The sequence below is a fragment of the Danio rerio genome, chromosome 7, assembly GCF_049306965.1.
Source record: "Danio rerio strain Tuebingen ecotype United States chromosome 7, GRCz12tu, whole genome shotgun sequence".
NCBI classification, from domain to species: domain Eukaryota; kingdom Metazoa; phylum Chordata; class Actinopteri; order Cypriniformes; family Danionidae; genus Danio; species Danio rerio.
Window position 1 is genome coordinate 43,453,242 of NC_133182.1, and position 19,715 is coordinate 43,472,956.

At 35.9% G+C, this 19,715-nt stretch overlaps 1 long non-coding RNA gene across 1 annotated transcript; it reads right to left on the reverse strand.

Annotated features, from left to right (window-relative positions):
- Positions 1–1,169: 1,169 nt before the first annotated feature.
- LOC141375431 (uncharacterized) lies at positions 1,170–4,860 on the reverse strand. Its single transcript, XR_012383485.1, has 2 exons — positions 4,720–4,860; positions 1,170–3,415 (listed from the first exon to the last, which is right to left on the reverse strand). It is a non-coding gene; the product is annotated as an uncharacterized lncRNA (long non-coding RNA).
- Between the last annotated feature and the right edge of the window lie 14,855 nt (positions 4,861–19,715).

Here is a 19,715-nt window from a genome sequence, read left to right on the forward strand (position 1 = left end):
TAATACTTCCTGTGGTGTTAAAGAGCACGTCAATGTGTTTTTAGAGCTTTTCACGGTGGCCCATTGTTCCTTTCGTTTCAAACCAGACGATATATGAAAAGTTATTCTGAATGTCTCTTGTCTTTTCCAGAAGGGCCACTCCAGTGAAGATGTGAATGTTTTGACCCGCATGGATATTTGAGAGTGCGCCCCATTTGTTAAAGTCCACTGGGCTTTCTGTGAAAATTGGTTTCAAGCTAGAAGTGGATCCCTGTGAGCAAAGCTATTGAGAACTTATTCAGTGTGAATGGTTTAACACAGTTTTCTGTTTCCAGCACATATATACTGCCTTTATATTGTCATTTACGAAATATCTACATATTTCTTTTCTGTTTTCCTTCATCCTAAAATGCACATAAAATAATAATATAAGGGACACATTAAAAAATAAATAAATTATAAATTAGGATAGCGTACTGACAGCTGTCAGAATTTCATAGTTAAAAATAAAGTAGAAACTGTAAAAGAAATGTCTAAATTGTTATAGTAAACTGCCATATTTCATTAATTGATGGTGTTAACACAAAGATGTTTTGAAATACTACAAACCTTAAAGAGCCCCTATTTTGTATTGTAAAATGTCATGTTTTGGTTTTGCGCATCTCCAACAACAGGCTGATTTGCATGCAATGTCAAACAACACTTTAATTGCCTTAAATATGCATTTATTTTTACCTAATTATCCCAGTGACTCATATATGATTTATTTGTTCCCAAACCCCTCCTTTGCATGAAGCTATTCTGTGCTGATTGGTCTGATGACCCTTTCTGTTGTGATTGGTCAACTTTAGCACAAGACAGAGATAAATGCCCACCATGGCTATGAAATAGCAGATATGTGAGAGTCCTATGCATGAATGCAATAAAGCTATGCAGATAAAAACCAGCATATTACTCTACACTTAAACCTAACCCCAGGTAATAACAACGACATTCATTCAGTATTAATCCACACAGTGGCAAAAGTTGAACTATTTTGAATATTGACTGCTCTGCATGAGTGAGGAACAGCTGATAGTGGCCACATCGAGAGACAAAAAAAAATATGATGCAAGTTAAAAAAAAAAAGCATTTAAATCAGTAAAGGAAAAAGCATGCGTTGTGCAGCAAATGGTTTTGGATGCAATATGTGAATAGGCCCATAAAGATTTAACCTGAGAGATACAGTACAAGCACAGATATATAATACAGAAGTGATTACAACTTACAATTAAACTCACATTTTCAAAATACTGAAAATGAGGCAAAAATTTTAATTGCATTTACAAGTTATAATCTGGAGGAAGAAGAAACTGGTTACAGTTACTGACAAAGTTCCATATATTGATAGTCTTTGTTGATCCTTCAGTTAATAACAAATAGCAGACGATCCTGCGTTGCAGCATTGGTTATTGTTTCAAAAATCTGAAAAAATGACAGGAGACAGCACACGGTTGGCTATACTGTGGTATTGTTGTGAAAATGAACTTTTTGTTATTGAACTGTTTATTCCGCACAGCCAAATCTTTATCTGTCAGTGATCGTCATCTTCATGTCATGATCAGTCTCATGTTTTACCAGATCCAGCACAACATATTTGGTGATGTGCCAAGTCAACGTCCATGCGTTCAGGCAAAAGATCTGTACCCAACATGATTCCTTTATTCGACTATTTAGTTAAAGAATGAATAGTCTTAAACACGGTGCACTTTCAGATTTAAACCTCAGCTGGAAGTTTTCATTCACTTAGAGCTGTGTTACACACTGCATGGACAGTCATTTTTAAAAACCCCAAATAGGAGCTCTTTAAAATCTATACACAACCAAAAGCATGTGGAGACGGGAAGTTTACAGTATTTAATGAATTAACACTCATAACAAATGACTTTTCCATTAAATGAAAGCAGTAAACATTATGTATCAAAATTAAATGTAACACAGAAAGAAAAACTTTATTTTACAAAAAAAAAATAAAAAATTCTGTGAGATATTCTGAGAAAATCAATTGATCATTATTCAAATAATAAAGAAACATACTGTTCAACAGGTTATAGATTTTTCCTTTTTTTTTTTTTTAAATATGTAAATGGTGTTAATTTACTGTCCCTCAGGTTGTCCACTTTTTTGTTCAAGATATTTGTTTTCTTTTGAATGCATGGTCCTTGGTGATTGATGTAATGCAAACAATAATTTGATATAAATTGATTTAAAAACAGCACACATACTGTACAGGTAAAATAAATACCCTTTGCTTCTAAGCAATTGGTGCCTTTAATTCACAGCTTCAGACAACACTCTGGGTGCTTCAACCAACACATAAGATATGTTTGATACACATACATCATTATGCAACATGAAGCGTGGGCTACAACTATTGTGGATCTGCCAGGACTGACTTTTAAAGATGTAAATAATTTTAAGTTTCTTGAACAGACCAATCATTTTGCTTTATAAAACCCAATCAGAAGGCATGTATATATACTTATGTAATAGTATTAATTTCTAAAGTAATAAGTTGTGGTTTAAGATTACACTTGTCATGATTTTGCCAAATATGATGTGATCCTGGATTGGAAAATGTAATCCATACTTATTCCCTACCCCTAAACCCAACAAGAGGAGAATGATCAATGGATAACAATCATGTAGAAGTGCATAAATCTAACAGTAATCCTAAAGTCGAACGTAAATGGTAAACGTATCTCTTGATTCTGATATTCTGATTGGCTGATTGGAATGTTGTTCCAGGATCAACACCAATGTTAAGTCAGGAACAAGTCCTACATGAAATAAGGTTGGTGATAAATGACTTTAATTGATACTGATATCTGGTAAACATTTCAAGTCAAGAGCACCTTTAGAAATGTGTTTATATTTTAGAAATAAATGAGTATTTATTTAATGCAGTACTAAAAAAAAAAACTAAAAAAAACACATCTTGTTTTGCCTGAGGGCAAGCAAATCATCGACACAATTTTCATTTTGAAGTGAACAGTTCTTTTAAAAATTTCAGCCATGTGTTATCCTCTGGTGTGCCGTATGACCTTATAGTCCTCCTCTCATCACTCTCAGAACAACTTGGTGTTTTATTAGTCACATGACCCCTTCATCTAACTTCAGAAAGTTTTTGACACTTTGACTGTTCAGGCTGTGCTGGCACAGAGAGATGGAGAAGGGAAGGAGGGGAGGAGAGGCTGTAGAGGATGGAGGAGACACCGCCATGAAAGGACAAGAAACTGTGCCAGCCCATTGTTATCAGCGCCGAGATGAAAGGCTGGCGAGCTAATGAACATCTGCCTGACACACGCAGGTACTTCAGGAGGCTACGTTGCTTTGAAATGGACCATTGAGCAGAGCAGCTGTTCGGCTCCCATAGACCTTGTGGACTGATGTAAACCTGTAATTAAAGGGCATTCCAGGAGGAAGCCAGAGAGACCGACAGAGAGAGAGGTAGATAGATAGAGAGAGATTGTGCCCACGCTAATGTGTTTTTGAGGATATTTGCAGTCAGATTTTGAAATATCATGAGTGGCAGGGTTGATTTGCACACTGAGATAACTCGGTTATGCAACAGAGGGGAGTTTATTTATAATTAAGCATTTATTTATAATTAAGCAATTAAATTGAAATCCCAGTGAAGAGGCTGGACAGACATCATGTTCGCGGTGGAGGGTGAGAGAGGCAGTCTGCGGTCCAAATTGCTCTGTTCTGTGAAAGAGGCCTTATTTACTTGTAATTTATTTTTAATGTTGGTGTTATAATTATTTTTTATTCTATATAGACAATACTAGTATAAAACCTTTCAACTGAAAAATGGGCAGACCAATGTGATTAAAATTTTAAAACATTTAGATGTTTGGTGCTAACATAAAAAAAGTTTTATTGATTGATTGATTGATTGATGGCAGCATGGTGGCGCGGTGGGTAGCAAAATCACCTCACAACAAGAAGGTCGCTGGTTCGAACCCCGGCTTTGTCAGTTGGCATTTCTGTGTGGAGTTTGCATGTTCTCCCTGTGTTCGCGGGGAATAAAAAATGTAATAAAGATTTGTTCACTTAACTTAGTTAAGTCATGTCGTTGCATTGACTTAGTTGAGTTGTATTGACTTACTTAAGTTTTCTTAACAAGTTAAACTCCACGGACCCGGTGCCAGGTCTCCTCTGTTTTTGAGGTGATGTGCTTAAGTAATCCTTTTATATGTCTGATGTGATCAAAACACAGTGAATTATGTTTGATCAAACAAAAGAATAGTCAAATATAAAAACAATAATCGGTCCTTGTGGCTTGTATTGCACCTCTCATCAGTTGGAATACAATAACTTTTGCAAAGATTACGGCAGAGACATTTTTCTTTTTTTACTATGATTACAGACATGTGCAGGTACCACCAAAATCAATTGCAGCAAGCTAGACCACACAGAACTTTCACATTTGATTTTATGAAAAAAGAGCCTATTTTTAGTTGTTTATTATAACATAGACCACATATACAGTTATTTTAAACACTTTCAATAGTGTTTTATGAAAATTTAAAGGGTTTTCTTTAAAATGATTCCAAATTTTTGCATTTACACCTCTGCATGTGGATTTGGGAAGCTTTTAACTTTGGGTAGGCGAAATCCCAAAATAACAGCAGAATTTCTTAAAACTTTTAGTTGAAAGTTAAATAATTGACACACAATTAAAGAAGCATTACTTACCAAATGTGAAGACTGAACAATTAAAAAAAAATTGGTGAAAAACATCCCATAAGTCTGACTTCTTCTGGTGCTTTACCGGCAGTCAGCAAACTGACTTAATGGTGCATATTCTGCCATCTGCTGGATTGGAAGTATGCGCGCAACTTAAAGGATGCTAGTTTAGCATATGTTGAGTTGAAAAACACTATTACAGAAAATCTTACCAGGTTTAGTTAGTATAAAAACTAAAATGCAGAATATTTTTTTAGTGTAACACCATCGAGGAGTTATTCTTTTATTATTTCAGCAAATAGGATTGTACAAAAATGATCTGTTGTATACTCTCGATTCACTGCATTCTAATTTTACCTAGCTATGATGCCTTCTGCTACTGAAAATGTGAAAAGGGTGTATTGGTATAGATTTATATGATTTGTATTCACTTACAAAATCTGCATTCTAATAATCATTATCATTACCATGGCTCATTGTTTGGATAACATTTTTGTGAGTGTAGCTAACACTAAAAGGTTTCGTAAAATCCTTGTCCAGGCTTCAAAATTGAGGTTGCACTATATGTTCGGCATTAAGAAGGCTAAGCGAGTTTTTTTGTGTGTAAGATTAGTCTATTTGCTCAAATTGTCTAACGCCTGTTTCACACCGCAAGCGTCAGCGGCGCGTGAGCAGAGCGTGAGCAGCGCGTGTGTTTTCGGCGTCCATGTTAACAGATTAGAGCTTTCATACCGCACGCAGCAGCAGCGCGTCAGAGCGAGGCGTGAGCGTCGCCGAAGCAGCAGTGCAGCGATAGTTTCGGCGCTGGGTCTATTTTTGACGCGCTGCTCACGCTCAATTAAAGTGACAGTGCATTGATAATGACCAAAACACATTGAATGACAGTAAAAAGTAGCAATTTTACCCAATAAATGCGTTAATAATGTCAAATGGTTTATATATAGTCTTTCAAATGAACTTAAAACGATTAAAAATGGCAACAAACATTTATTTAGGCCCGAACTACAAAACCGAATGTAAAACAATTTTACTATCAGTTTTGCTTAAGTTGCACACTAGTGTTGTAGGAGAGGGGAAATAGAATATTTACGGGATTTGTAGTCCATAGCGAAGTGTATTGTGGGTAGTGTAGTGCGACACGCATGCTGGATTATGTGAGCTCGCTGTGTTCTGTGCAGCTGAGCAGAGGAAGAAAGTTTTAATCGGCTTTGTTTTATGTTCACTCGAGTTATTCCTACCGGGAGCTGTTTGCACTGTGAATCTGACAACACGAAAATAAGTAAAGGAATGGCATGCATTGGTTACTTTTGTCCGTCTCATCCTCTGCACGAGCATGAATTAACGAGCTGTTATTCTGCCGCTGGACATCACTGAAGCGGAGAAAGTAACACTAGTTTGATCATGTATAAATATCATTATAACTGTATTGTATAAATATTATTATAACTAGGTCTACAGCAACCTGATAATCAAAAAACAAATGACATGATATCACAGGCGATTGTCTTCTGACTGTAGACACTTCTCATATAAGTTAGCTTTAGAAGCATACAGTACTATTTGATCTATAAAATTTGTAAAATAAACATTTGCAGGTTAAAGAAACAGCATAGGAGGGGCCTTGGTGCAGATGAAAAGTTTAAAAAGTGTATTTGTATATAGAGGGGTAACTAGATAGAATAGACAGAGATAGGTTGATCTCAGCAGCAGCTGCCGAAGAGCTGCGCGCTGCAGACGCAGCTGGTGTGAAAGGCAAACGCCTGCGTGCTGCTACTGCTCGACAAACGCGCTGCTCACGCTCTGCTCACGCGCCGCTGACGCTTGCGGTGTGAAACAGGCGTGACGCGTTGCTGCTGCGTGCGGTATGAAAGCTCTAATCTGTTAACATGGACGCCGAAAACACACGCGCTGCTCACGCTCTGCTCACGAGCCGCTGACGCTTGCGGTGTGAAACAGGCGTTAGACCTAGACTTTTCACTGCTTGTGCCACTGCCACCAGAGTAGGCAGTAAAGCAGGCATTGATTGTTCATTTGGGATCCTTGACCAAACCACTGTGGTTTGCATTTTGGAATTGTTTTTCAACTATCGGCTGATTTTTACACTTAGCCTAAAGGTGTCATTACGAAGTCGGTTGCATAAGTTCCTTTATTCTAGATCTATGGAGAATGTGCATCTGTAAAAAAGGGGGTGGGTGGTTGGAGCCACCAAACCAGTGACATTGTGCTTCTTCCACATGCATCACAGTTTGATCCAGCTTGACCTAGTCCACTATGGAAGCCACTAATGCAAAGTTTTTTTTTTTTTCCTACACTAATAAGCCAAAACAATAAAAATACATAAAAACTGAAATAGTGTATATATATATATATATATATATATATATATATATATATATATATATATATATATATATATATATATATATATATATATATATATATATATATATACATACTACTATATAATTCAGGGGGGCTAATAATTCTGACTTCAACTGTATATGTATACATGACAGAGATAAACACAGAATAGCACAATTTATGGGGGAGCTTTGCTATTCTGTTACTATATTGAATTGCAGTAGATAGCTGTTCAGTCTTAGTGTTGAGTCAGAAGTAATTCACAGATAATTTGTGAATGAAATGGATGGCTAACATTATTATTATGTTTTGTTATGGTTACACTGATAACACAATTGGTAAGAAAATAGATGTATGAGATGAGAAAACACAAGTGTAGCCAGCTTGAGTAGAAATTCACCTGGGAAATAGAGGGATAGAAAGAGAGATGGGAGAGATTTTCCTGGAAAAGACCTCCAGTTTAATATCCACTGTGGCAAAATATGTCTCAGCTTAAGCCAGTTTGTTTGTCATTGCTTAATCATGTTCTGAATATAGAGCTGTGTAATTCACACAACTGACAAGCACATTCTAAAACCACATTCAAATAATTTCATTCAAAATTTTGACAGTGTAAAATGATTTTTAATATACAGTGTGTATGGAACTAAACTGAATCTTTATAACGTACTAAATTACATCCTGGTAATGATCATCAGGATACGAAGTAGAGTCATGACTCTACTGACTGACATTGCCAGATCTTGTCAGGAAAAAAAAAAACCCAAAACCCCCCAAAATCTTATGTATGATTAGCATATGATAAACTCTATGGGCCCTATCCTACACCTGGTGCAATGCGGAATTTTTGATTGCTAGTTTCAGCTTGGCGCAAGAGTCGCTTTGACCTTTTGCATCACACTGTTTAAATAGCAAATGCATTTGCGCTCATATGTGCGCCCATAGGTGTTCTGGTCTATAAAAGCAAGGCGTGTTGAGGCACATTGCTGGCGTGTTGCTATTTTGAGGAACTAGAATAGTCTATTCAATAGACCAGATCAAATCAGCTCTATTGACCTTATTCTAAAATGCGGAAGTGTGCCTGTTTTTGCTATTGTCTTAGAACTTCCGTTTTAGTCGCCTATAGGAGAAATGACAAGGAATGATAAACGGCAAAAAACAGTCAAACTACTTGCTCTACAAACAAATGTTTGCATGACTATACAGACCAAGTAGAATAATATAACAAGGAAATATCAGTTTGCAACATAAAACCGCGAAACGAGCAGTTTTTAATGTCTAAAAATGAACGGCAGCGAATGAGACCGGAAGTCTCGTGCCAAAAAGATTCAAATGACAGCGCCCGCTCGTCCGCGGAGAATAAGGTCAATAGTACAGTGCAGAGTTCGTTATTTGTGCGCCTCGCTTACACATTGCTTAATATACACTGGATGTACAGCAATACGCAAATTTCTTTACATATATAAAAAATAAAAGATTAACATATTACAAAAATTAGGATTTTCTAGCCTACATGAATATAAAAACCATACTTACCATACCAATCTTTTTCAGTTTATTAATTACAATTTGCTTTTGTATATTGTTATCATTATTAGCAGTATTATTTATTATATGCATATTTATATTTGTTTTATTAAAGATTTGTCCACCAGTCAGGTTTTAGACCATATGGGGCATAGCATGTGCATTTGGATAAAACTGTGAATTTAGTTTTGTAACAAATTTTTGGCCTTAGCTAATTAAATTAATTATGTATAGGCTAATGGATGTCCTTGTGTACAACACGTTTCCCTATCCATGAGAGTTAAAGTGAAAGAATGAGGAGGCTCTTCTCATATACTTCGTTCCATCCTTGAAATAGCAAAAATGGATTATGACGTGCCCTGAAGGCTTTTAACCCCTGCACTTTGGACTTGACTCGCATGGATCAAATAAATAAACAAGCAAATAAATAAATAAGGTAATAAATAAACAAACAAGCCTATAAATAAATTAATAAACAAGCAAATAAATGAATAAGTTAATAAATTAATAAACAAGCAAATAAATAAATAATTAAGCAAATAAATGAGTAAATAAGTAATTAAATAAATAAACAAGCAAATACGTAAATAAAGAAACAAGCAAATAAATAAATAAATAAATAAGTGCAAGAAGAGCAATTTGCTTTCCACAGTCTGTGTAAAAGGTTTTCATCTGATCCCACCCCTCCTCTTCCCCCTCACTCTTCCAGTAAGACACAAAAAAGGGAGGAAACATAACGCTTCAGTCAGTGGATCTATTACATTAACGAAGAGAAAGGATTACATTTACCACTCCACATCTACAGAGTACACACACATACACACACACACTTGTATGCCGCAACCGGAGCTCACGAAGTTGTCATCGTCAATGTAATACTGTGTTTTTAAGCTGTCACCTTCAGATAAAAATAGCCATTTTTCACAACTTAAACCTGCAGTTGTTAAGTGTTTCCGGGAAAATGAAACGGAAAGGAAAGCCTCTATGGGTTTTCTGAGCGTGGACTTGACAGATGCCAACGAATTAACAGTGCTAATGTTCTTGTTCAATAGCCTCCACCGCAGGATTTCAAAGACGAGAGAACATTTAACTTGAGACCTGGAGCAGCAGGAGCACAAACGGGGCTTGAAGAGGAGCAGGACTTCAGAGTGATATGTAAATAGAAGATTACCCTTGGAGACAAGGAGCGACTCTGTGGTAATTGCTCAAAAAGTCCTTCAGCTCTCCAGGGAGCCTGAGATGGTGGTAGAGGCCTACAGGATTACAGAGGCAGAGGTGCAGTTCAGAGGGTGTCAGTGGGAAACTGATGGCAAGAAGGTGTAATTGGCATTGGTGGCAGAGAAGATTTCGCTCAGACAGGAAGGTCATCGCCTTCGCCCACCATGTTAATCTCTCCTTGCGACTGCAACACCCTCCTGAGCTTCAGCCCACCAGTGGAGAATGGTTTGCTTAAAGGATAGGTTCAGGCCCAAACTCGAACTGGATCGCAGACCAAAGCTTTTGGACACAGATATGTGTAAATGTATTCATATATACTCACTCAAAATAAAAAGAGAGAGAGAGAGTGGGTGTGATAGAGCATGCTCAGACTTTTGTTTGTTTGAAACCGATGCCAATTTTCCATTCTTTCTGTCAGTAAGACTTGTGGGAGTGCTATGTAACACTATTAAGAGAACAAATACAAAAGGATTAACAAACAACATACGAGATTTAGCCCACAGCACAAAGAAATTCATCTTCGACACAACAGAATTAGTGCACAAAACCACTGAATTAACCTACAACATTAAACAGAAGCTTTGCATTAAAAGTGGGCCACGGCAGAACATTTTGACAAAAGCAGAAGTGGTTTTGTGATGCTAGCTCTCATTATGCCTGCAGCTACTGTACATTTCTCCAAAATTATATTACACTGCTTGTTAAATACACACAACGCTGCCTCAACGTGACAACCTTCAGCAACAACCAAGAATCCTCAACCTTTTTGCTAGGTTGGTGCAACGTTGTAGAAAGGTCGCCACGTTGAGGCAACGTTGTGTGTTTGTTGGGCAAAAGAGAGACTCAACTAATGTTGAGAGAGTGACTGCCTGATTGTGTGTGTTGGACAGGGCAAAATAAAATCATCTCAGCATGACAAGATATGTGTGGAGATTCAAAATAACCCAACGCAGAGAAACGACCGCTACACTAGTAGTCATGTTGTTGTAGTTTTACAACAACGTGGGTAGTGGGTAGTTTTACAACAACGTACAGTAAGTAGATGTCTTTTCAGTGCTATAGTCTTACATTATTGTTAAATCTGGAGTACTGTGGGTAAGTAATCTCATTGTGTCCCACAGGCCTATGTTATATTGACAAATCTAAACACAAAGTGTATTTGACAAACAACAATAAATTCTCTTAAAAAACAAAAAACTCTTAAAAAATGTTTCTTTCCGTGAACAGTCGGTAACTGTAACCTGGGTGGTGAAAATGTTGGCGCATATTTTATTGACTGTCTAATATCAGTTTTCAGTGGGAGTTGGAGTCCCTATGACTCAGTATGGGTTTATATTTGTCGAGAAGTACATAACAGTACTCAGCATGAGTTGCTTTGTTTCAGTGCTTCTGTCGACGTGGATGTGTGTGGTTTGCACACTCTACAGAGTGCTTGGCAGTAGTTCTCCAGGCGTGACTGATACTCTAAGGCCAGTGGTAACATGTAGGGGGGAAGGGGGGTGTTTGGGCTCATATAGTGAAACAGTTATTCTCGGGTTAAACAAGTAAGCCTCCCCATGCTGCAGCTCAGTGTGATCTAACTTTGAACAGAAGAAACAATATTCAGCACACAAACTGAGGACTTTGCTCTGCCCATTTCACACACTACATTCAGCTGGATTCCACTGTAAGGGGTACATATGATGTGTGATCCTGAACTAGCATGAGTTAAAAGGTCTGTGGCTCAACATGGACCTGTTTCCATTAAGCGCGGGTGTGCTGGGTGACAGAGCCGACTGAAAAACCTCAGGCAGATCTTTTTGTAAAAATCCTCATTGTTTCTGACGCTGTATTCCATTACACACCTGAAAGAACAAACACTTTTAGTTCAATGTTCAATCAAACATGTATGATTTGTTTCTAATTAAAACCTCAATCAAGTCATGTCTGCATGTCTGAGTCATAGTTAATAATTTTGCTGATTATTTTAATTTTGCATGTTGGGTTGAGTTTGATTAGCAGCATTTCCTAGTGATATTACAGCGACCCAAACCCCCCCACCTCTCTCTCTCTCTCTCTTTTTTTTTAAATTTATATTAGATAGTATAAAACATTCTATATATATATATATATATATATATATATATATATATATATATATATATATATATATATTGAAGATGCAGTAGGTGATCTGCTTAAATGCTATCCGTTAACATAATATCTTTAAAACACAGTCCCTACCCTGCTGTCCAAAGCCACGCCTCCTGATATCACAAAATCACTCCTTAAAGATGACAGTAGACAACCCACTAATCATGTAATTCGCCAGAAAACTTTATAGTACTTTATAATACTACAATTCCTAACAAAAAACTATATTATATCTAGCACATTTCCAGTTAGCAAGCAAAACTTGTGCAATATTACATGCATGCAAAGATCACTGGTTTCACTCTCTCACATGTCTTGTCCTAAAGTGACTACTGTATGCTTAGTGTTTGGTCAACGGGGTGCAGGAATTACACTTATTACTAAGCAATACTTACATGCTGTTTCAGAACGAATATTCAGAGTAGCATGGTAAACAATATAGGAAACGTGCCACAGGTTGTCATTGTTAAAAAATGAACCAAAGTGAATATAAAACCAACTTCACCTCAGTAAAGCAGGCTAGGCAGAAATACTTTTGTTTTGCTGTTAAACTAAATAAAAACCTACATTAACGATGCTGTAAGGTACTTTATGAAAATGAAAATAGTTACATTAATCTTTCGCTGGAAGATTTGAGTGGCTGAACAATCTACATAAGCTTTGTATGACTAAAATAGTTATAAAACATAACATTATCTGTCTAAAAGAAATACTTCAGCCATGGTGTCACCCTTCCTCCAGTGTGCAAAAGTAACCCCAATATTGATCCAGGATTTTCAAAAGTTTTGATTTATCAAGCATTTGTTTTTACTGCTGTCACTCTCTCGTGTGCAGGTGAACGTGCGTGCACAACAGAACTGTCTGTGTGAACGGCTGCGCAGATGTGCAAATCTACATTTGTTGACAGACAGTTTGGGCTACTTATCAGAATTGTGGGAATTATTGGCCTGACTAATTTTAATTGGATGAACATTTTTTAGTCTTATGCCTTTCCCAGAATAAAAAACAAAACAAAAAAAAAAAACATATAAATACATTTAGATCATTTACTTTAATCACTACTATTGGAATGCCGACTTTCAACTAGCACAGCAAAAATTGCTTCTGAAGACAATCAGCTACTGCACCTTTATTCTAAGAGATAATAAAACAGATCAGTAGTTTAATTTATACATTTAAAAAAGGCATGAGGTCAATTTGACAAGTTTTTGTTAGTTTAAAATGTATATCATCAAATTTGGCATTGATGTTTTAATGAGGAAACAGCCAAGTTAACTGTGTAAAAATGTTGAATGCACATCTATGTATTGTGTCATTTCACTCAGCTCTTACTAGGATTTTTGTTAAAGTGAAAAGATACTAGACTTTATTTTAGAAGTAGACTTTCTAAACTTATGTAACTTATATATACAACTTTAATACATATGTGTTGATCCCTTTTGTTGAGAATAATTACAATTTAACCTATTTTTCATCTAAATCAAAACTTAGTAGTAAACTAGGTTAAGTAAGACCCAGGATATTTTAAATGGTTAGGCAGGTCCAGGTCAGGTCCCGATATTTTTTATAATTTATTGGGTCTCCGTATATTACCCAAGTCGACTGTACACTGAGAACACAGCATATACCAGCATGCACTCGATGGCACCTTTAAATTTCATAATTTGCTTTGCTTTAAATTTCATGATCAGCCTTTTATGTTTTTACCATATTTGTTTATTTTACTATTCACACACACACACACACACACACACACACACACACACACACACACACACATATATATATATATATATATATATATACAAAAACAAAAAAAATATTCTTACTATTTTATCTATTAAATAGTTGAAGAGAGGATTAGGAAGTAGAGTCCTAGCTTAGTCCAAGCTATTTTTATGTATATATAATATTTTTAATTTATTTTAGGGTGGCGCAGTGGTGCAGTAAGTAATGCTGTCGCTTCACAGCAAGAAGGTCGCTGGTTCGAGCCTTGGCTAGGTCAGTTGGTGTTTCTGTGTGGAGTTTGCAAGTTCACAAGACATGCAGTACAGGGGCCTGTTTCAGAAAGGAGGTTAACTGAAAACTCAGAGTATTTTAACCCTGAAATGAGAGAAACTCTGGGATTTCCATTTCAAAATGGCAGGTTTGTTAAACTGGAGAAAGCAGGGTAAGTCAAGCCTGTTTCTGAAAGAAAGGTAACTTTAACTCAGAGTCAGTTACTGTGGTAACTTACTCTGTGAATCTAACCTGGTCAGAAGCAGGTTTTATTCTCTAAACTCAGAGTTTCTGTCTGTCTCCTCCCCTTTTTTAAAGATGAAGCGGTATTTCTCGCCTTAGCCTTACGTTTCCACCCACCTATTTTTATGCTCATTTTGGATACGTGCATAAAAACAATTGATAGAAACGTCATGATGCACATAACTTTTTAAAATATATGTATAAAAAACGCGCATAACTGAGTAGGATAAACTTTTATTCGATAGAAAATGTGCGCATAAACTACGATGGAAACACTTTTACTGAACAAATTACAGTATGTACATTAAAAAAAAGATCATGATCATATGATAATGAAAATGTGTGTAAATGGACAAACCAGCTGGCTGAGCACACTGTAACATGTCTTAAATATTGTTTTAGTCATTCTAAAATGCCTTAACTGTTTCAGTATTAGTGTATATTATTAATTACCTCCGAACGTCTGGTGCATGTCAAGAGTCTCCGCGTCTCATGGCTTCAGACGCCCCCACGTGTTCATTGTGTTTCAGCATTGTCTTCTGACATCGAGGTGCAAGTACATTAATTAGGCTAAATAAAGAATTAATTGACGCAGCTTCTTCTACCACAGTAAATTCTGTTTTTACTGTTGATATTTGGTGCCAGTTTAATCAGGAAGTGACAATTTTTTTCTCTTTGACTCGTTGGATGGAATTTTATTCGCATCTTTTATGCAATATTCCAGTTTTGCACATAAATTTATGTAATATATTTGGATGGAAACATAGCTATTGCCTACATTTTAGTCACACACAGAAGAACTGTACTAGAATGGCTTATCCTTTTTTAATAAATAATTTAATTAAATTCACCTTCGACATGCACTGTAACTAGATTAATGGGATTATTATTCTTTCTAAAAATTATTTTTAGTACTGCTTACCTTTTAAATGTTATATTAACCTCTATCACTTGATCAATAAAAAAAGGCAGACACACAAGTGCACTGTTAAATCATTTAAAACTAATAAATGTATAAAAAAGTTTAGAAAAAAAATATAAACGTCACAAATTACATTACTTATTTTATTATACTTAAATATTTAAATACTTAAAAAGTGAAATTAGGCATTAACTTGAGCAGCTGTTTTCCCACGCTAATTGTCTCTTCTTCACTGATGTTTGCTTCTTTTCAAATATATACACTCATATTTGCTATAACTTTGCATGAGAACATCAAGTTCAGCTGGAGAAAGAAATGCTGATCTCTTTTATAAGATATTGCCATAGTCACTCGTAATGTCTGCGCTCCATTGATAATGCCTTTTTAAAGTCACGGTGTGCGCGCTTAACTCTGAGTTGGTCTACTCGAAGTTGATTGACCCAACTCAGATCAGCTGTTCTGAAATCGAAAACTCTGAGTTTTTAATCTCTCGGTAAATCAACTCAGAGTTCAAGTTTAAACTCTGAGTTGTTTGAACCTCCTTACTGAAACAGGCCCCAGGTGAATTGAGTAGGCTAAATTGTCTGTAGTCTGTGTGTGAATGAGTGTGTATGTTTCCCAGAGACGGGTTGCAGCTGAACAGCACCCGCTGCGTAAAACATATGCTGGATAAGTTGGCGGTTCATTCTGCTGTGGCGACCCCAGATTAGTGAAAGGACTAAGCCAAAAAGAAAATGAATTAATTTATTTTTTTATTATTTTTTTTCCTTATAAAATGTTTTCATCCAGGCCAGATTGTCTAAACATAGTTCAAAGTTATCTTAATAATTCAACCAGCTCAGATCATCAAATCACAGATACATTCCTTTCATAGAAGCATTGAACTTAAGAATCCACTGAAGTATGTCTACACACAGAGACCTTTTCCTTGAAGGAAACACTCAGACTAAAATTCCATAGGCAATTGGCGGAACAAAGGTAAATATATATTCACAGCAGAATTTTATTAGTTTCACCTTTGACTGAGTTTATGGCCATAAAAAGAATGATGAGTCTATGATGTCTATGGTGAAACCAGATGCTGACAGTGTGATAACTAAGCATTTGTGTGCATCTAAATGAGGAGCTGATGATGCACATGATAAGAAGTAAAGTAAATGTGAGTGGCTGACTGAAGGTAAAGTAGCTTAATATTTAATATTCTAGTGCTGTTTTATGACAGTAATGTAAAACATTAAAACAATATTCAATTCAACTAATCTTTATTTCTATAGTGCTTGAGTGTAAATGAAGTTCTAGTAAATTTAAACTGCTTCAGTCCAGTTTTCTCAGTTGACTTAATAATTTATAATTTAATAATGTATATACTTCTAAATAATGTATACTAAATAATGTTCTAATAATGTATACACTGCTAAAACACTGAAGAATGATGTTATTTCTTGATTAATCCCCTTTCTGGCAAAGCAGTGCAGAGCAGACTCTCATAAAGAAAGAGAATCTTAAAAAAACAAAACAAACAAAAAATACTAAAATAAATAAAGGTAATTTTAAATGTATATTATAAGAACATTAATGTTAGTTGACCTTGGATTTATGCAATCTTTCTTTAAAAGGGCACTTTGATAAAAACATAAACACATCAAGTGCACAAAAACAAAGAAAACCAATAGCGGCGCCCCATAAATTGGGGATGTTTGCCTTTAAGAAAGGCTATCAGCGGGGCAGCAGAGACAGCTGCGGTCCTGTAGGCTGAAGCTGGCCTGGATGCTTTAAGAGATGAGAAATCCCGCCGAGACTCAAGAAATCCCACCTGATTGATTACTAGTAAGGAGGTGATTCATCATTAATCCGACCTGCTCCAGCTACTTATAGGAAGCCAAAGCCCGGGGAGGAGGCCAAACCACAGCTAGCAAACAGAGAGGATGATGGGACAATAAAATTAAAGACTTATATCAACACATATATTTGGATTTATGGAACATGAGAAGCAGCTCGAATTGTGTGTAATGTGGTCCCCAGGCTATTTAAAGTTTATGGTGAGTTTGTGATTCAACAAAAGTCCCTTTGGAGTGTGTCAACACTGTAAAAAAAATCTGTAAAATAACAGTTAAATGACTGTATATTTTAACAGATTTTTTCCGTATACACGTATTACGGGTGTTTTTCCGTTTATATACATTTTCGAATTGCATTGTGGGAAGGGGATCGCAGCTCAGACAGCGTTTGATGGACATCGGGACATATTTCTTCCTCTGTTTTTTCCCTGGTAAGTACGATTAATAAAACATATAACAATATTTTAGTTAAAAGACTGCTTTATTACCTTTTTATCGTTATTTAAAATGATTTTGTCTTGTATGAAGTGCCCATGGAAAGTACAGCAGTGAATTACGTTTAATATTGTTAATAAGATCAGACTTTATTTCATTAAGATCAAACTGAGCTATGAGTGGTTAAATGTAATTTAAACAAGCATTTACCTAATGATTTTTTACCTTTTTATGCGTTTTCCTCATCAGTAAATATGGTATCTGTTCATTTACAGTTGTTTGTCCGTATTTTTCTAAACTGCCGTGCGCGGGAAGTGACGTGACGTCCCAATCACCCACTCACTCCCTCTGCACCTGCGAGTCTGACTGGATTAACGGTAAACGTCAGCTTGTCTGTGAGAGTGTGAAAGGTATGTTAATTATTTAATAGAAATATAAATGTTTTCTTTGTACAGTGCATTGAACAAGGGATAGCATTCAAAGTTTGTGACACTGTGCAGTTTGGTTGATATACGTTACCTTTAATGAACACTAACGTCAACGTGTTTCATACGCTCGTAACACCTGACCGTCTGTGTTTGTTTGCATATTAATAACTAATATCATATTTTTACTGACGTTATCAAATGTTAGCTTTAGTTTGACCGACGTATTAAGGCTGTGTGACCGAGTTTCAGTGGAACAGCTTTGCTGGTTTTTAAGTAACGTTAAGTTATAAGTTAGACTCGCGTGAAATTGAGGCATTTGTAACTCGGTATGAGGGGAAATACACACTCGTTAAGTTATTATTAGTGGTGGGCCGTTATCAGCATTAACGTGCTGCGTTAACGCGAGACTTATCGCGCGATAAAAAATATATATCGCCGTTAATCTATTCTCAACGTTGGGTTGGGAGCTGCAGCTCATGGGTGACTTTCATACTTTGACATTTTAGCGCGGATGTATACCTGACAGGTGAGCCGTCTGACAAACAAGTGCCCTTCTGAATCAAATCAGCAGGATGCCTGACTTTAACTGCAGTTCGGCAGTTTCACTTTAACTCATGAACATTTCATTCATTCCGCGTGACAAACTGGGGTAATAGACGCAAATAAGAAGCAAGAACTGATGAGAATGTTATGGAATTTAATAACGCTCACCAAATGGAACGAAAAAAAAAACTTCCGCATTTCGCGACGTGTGTTTGTGTGTACAGAGATAACAGAGTGATACAGTAAGTGTGTGACATTTAAAAGTATTTATAGTGTTTACACTGTCATGCGTTTTCGGCCTCAAATAGCCTACAACGTGTACCTTAAAGCACACAATTAAATGTTTGTTGTAGTCGAGTTGAACTGTCATTGATATTTATTTATTCACTTTTAAGAACCTCAAGGGCAGCTAATATGAAGATATAAAGATGAGTTGTTCTTCCACAGTCTTAAAATTCTTCAAACTAATTGACAGTTCGATTCATTATAGCAAATAATACTTTCTTTACTATTAAGAGATCAGGAGTTTTATTTGAATGAAACCTTGATAATAGAGTGAACTACACATGGTGTTATCGCAAATGAAATCTTTTTATGTAGATTTTGAGTCAGTTTTTTTTTTTTGCACATATAAGGTTCACTGATATTTTGCTTTGTTGACTTTCAGGTTCTTTCATTTTGGTTATAAGTACATGTTACAGGTAAATTCTTAGATTCAATCCAAACTGAATTTGAATTAATACAGACAAATGAAATAAAATACACCTGGGATTTTAAATGTTTTAATTTTTTTATTATTCACAACGTTTGTGAAGTCTAAATGTAGACTGTCTCAAACTGAATGAGTGTTATTTTTGTTGTAGGTGTGTTGGTGTAAAAATTGATGCTGACTGGTTAGTACTGCATTTTTAACCATAACAATAATGATTTATATTTAGCATTGCATCTATTGTCATTTTACCAAGAATGTGTTTGCTCTTTCAGAACTCAGGCAGTTGTGCTGGACCTTCTGTACTTTATACAGGAGATGACAGTAAACTTTCAAGTTTAAGAGGTAAAATGTTCAGGGTTTTTCTGTTTGATTTTGAGTGTTTTGTAGATATAATGTTCACTGATATATGATATAAGATTTGCCATTTGCCAAGATGTTGTCATTTTGGTTATAAGTACAAGGTACAGGTACATTTTCACAGCAATCTAAATTAAAATCTTAAATCTTACATTCAATCCAAACTGAATTTAAATGAATATGAACAAATTAAATAAAATACACCTGGGATTTTAAATGTTTTCATTTTTTTGTTATTTACAAAGTTTAAAGTTTAAAAGTAGACTACCTGCTGCATGTTTCAAACTGAA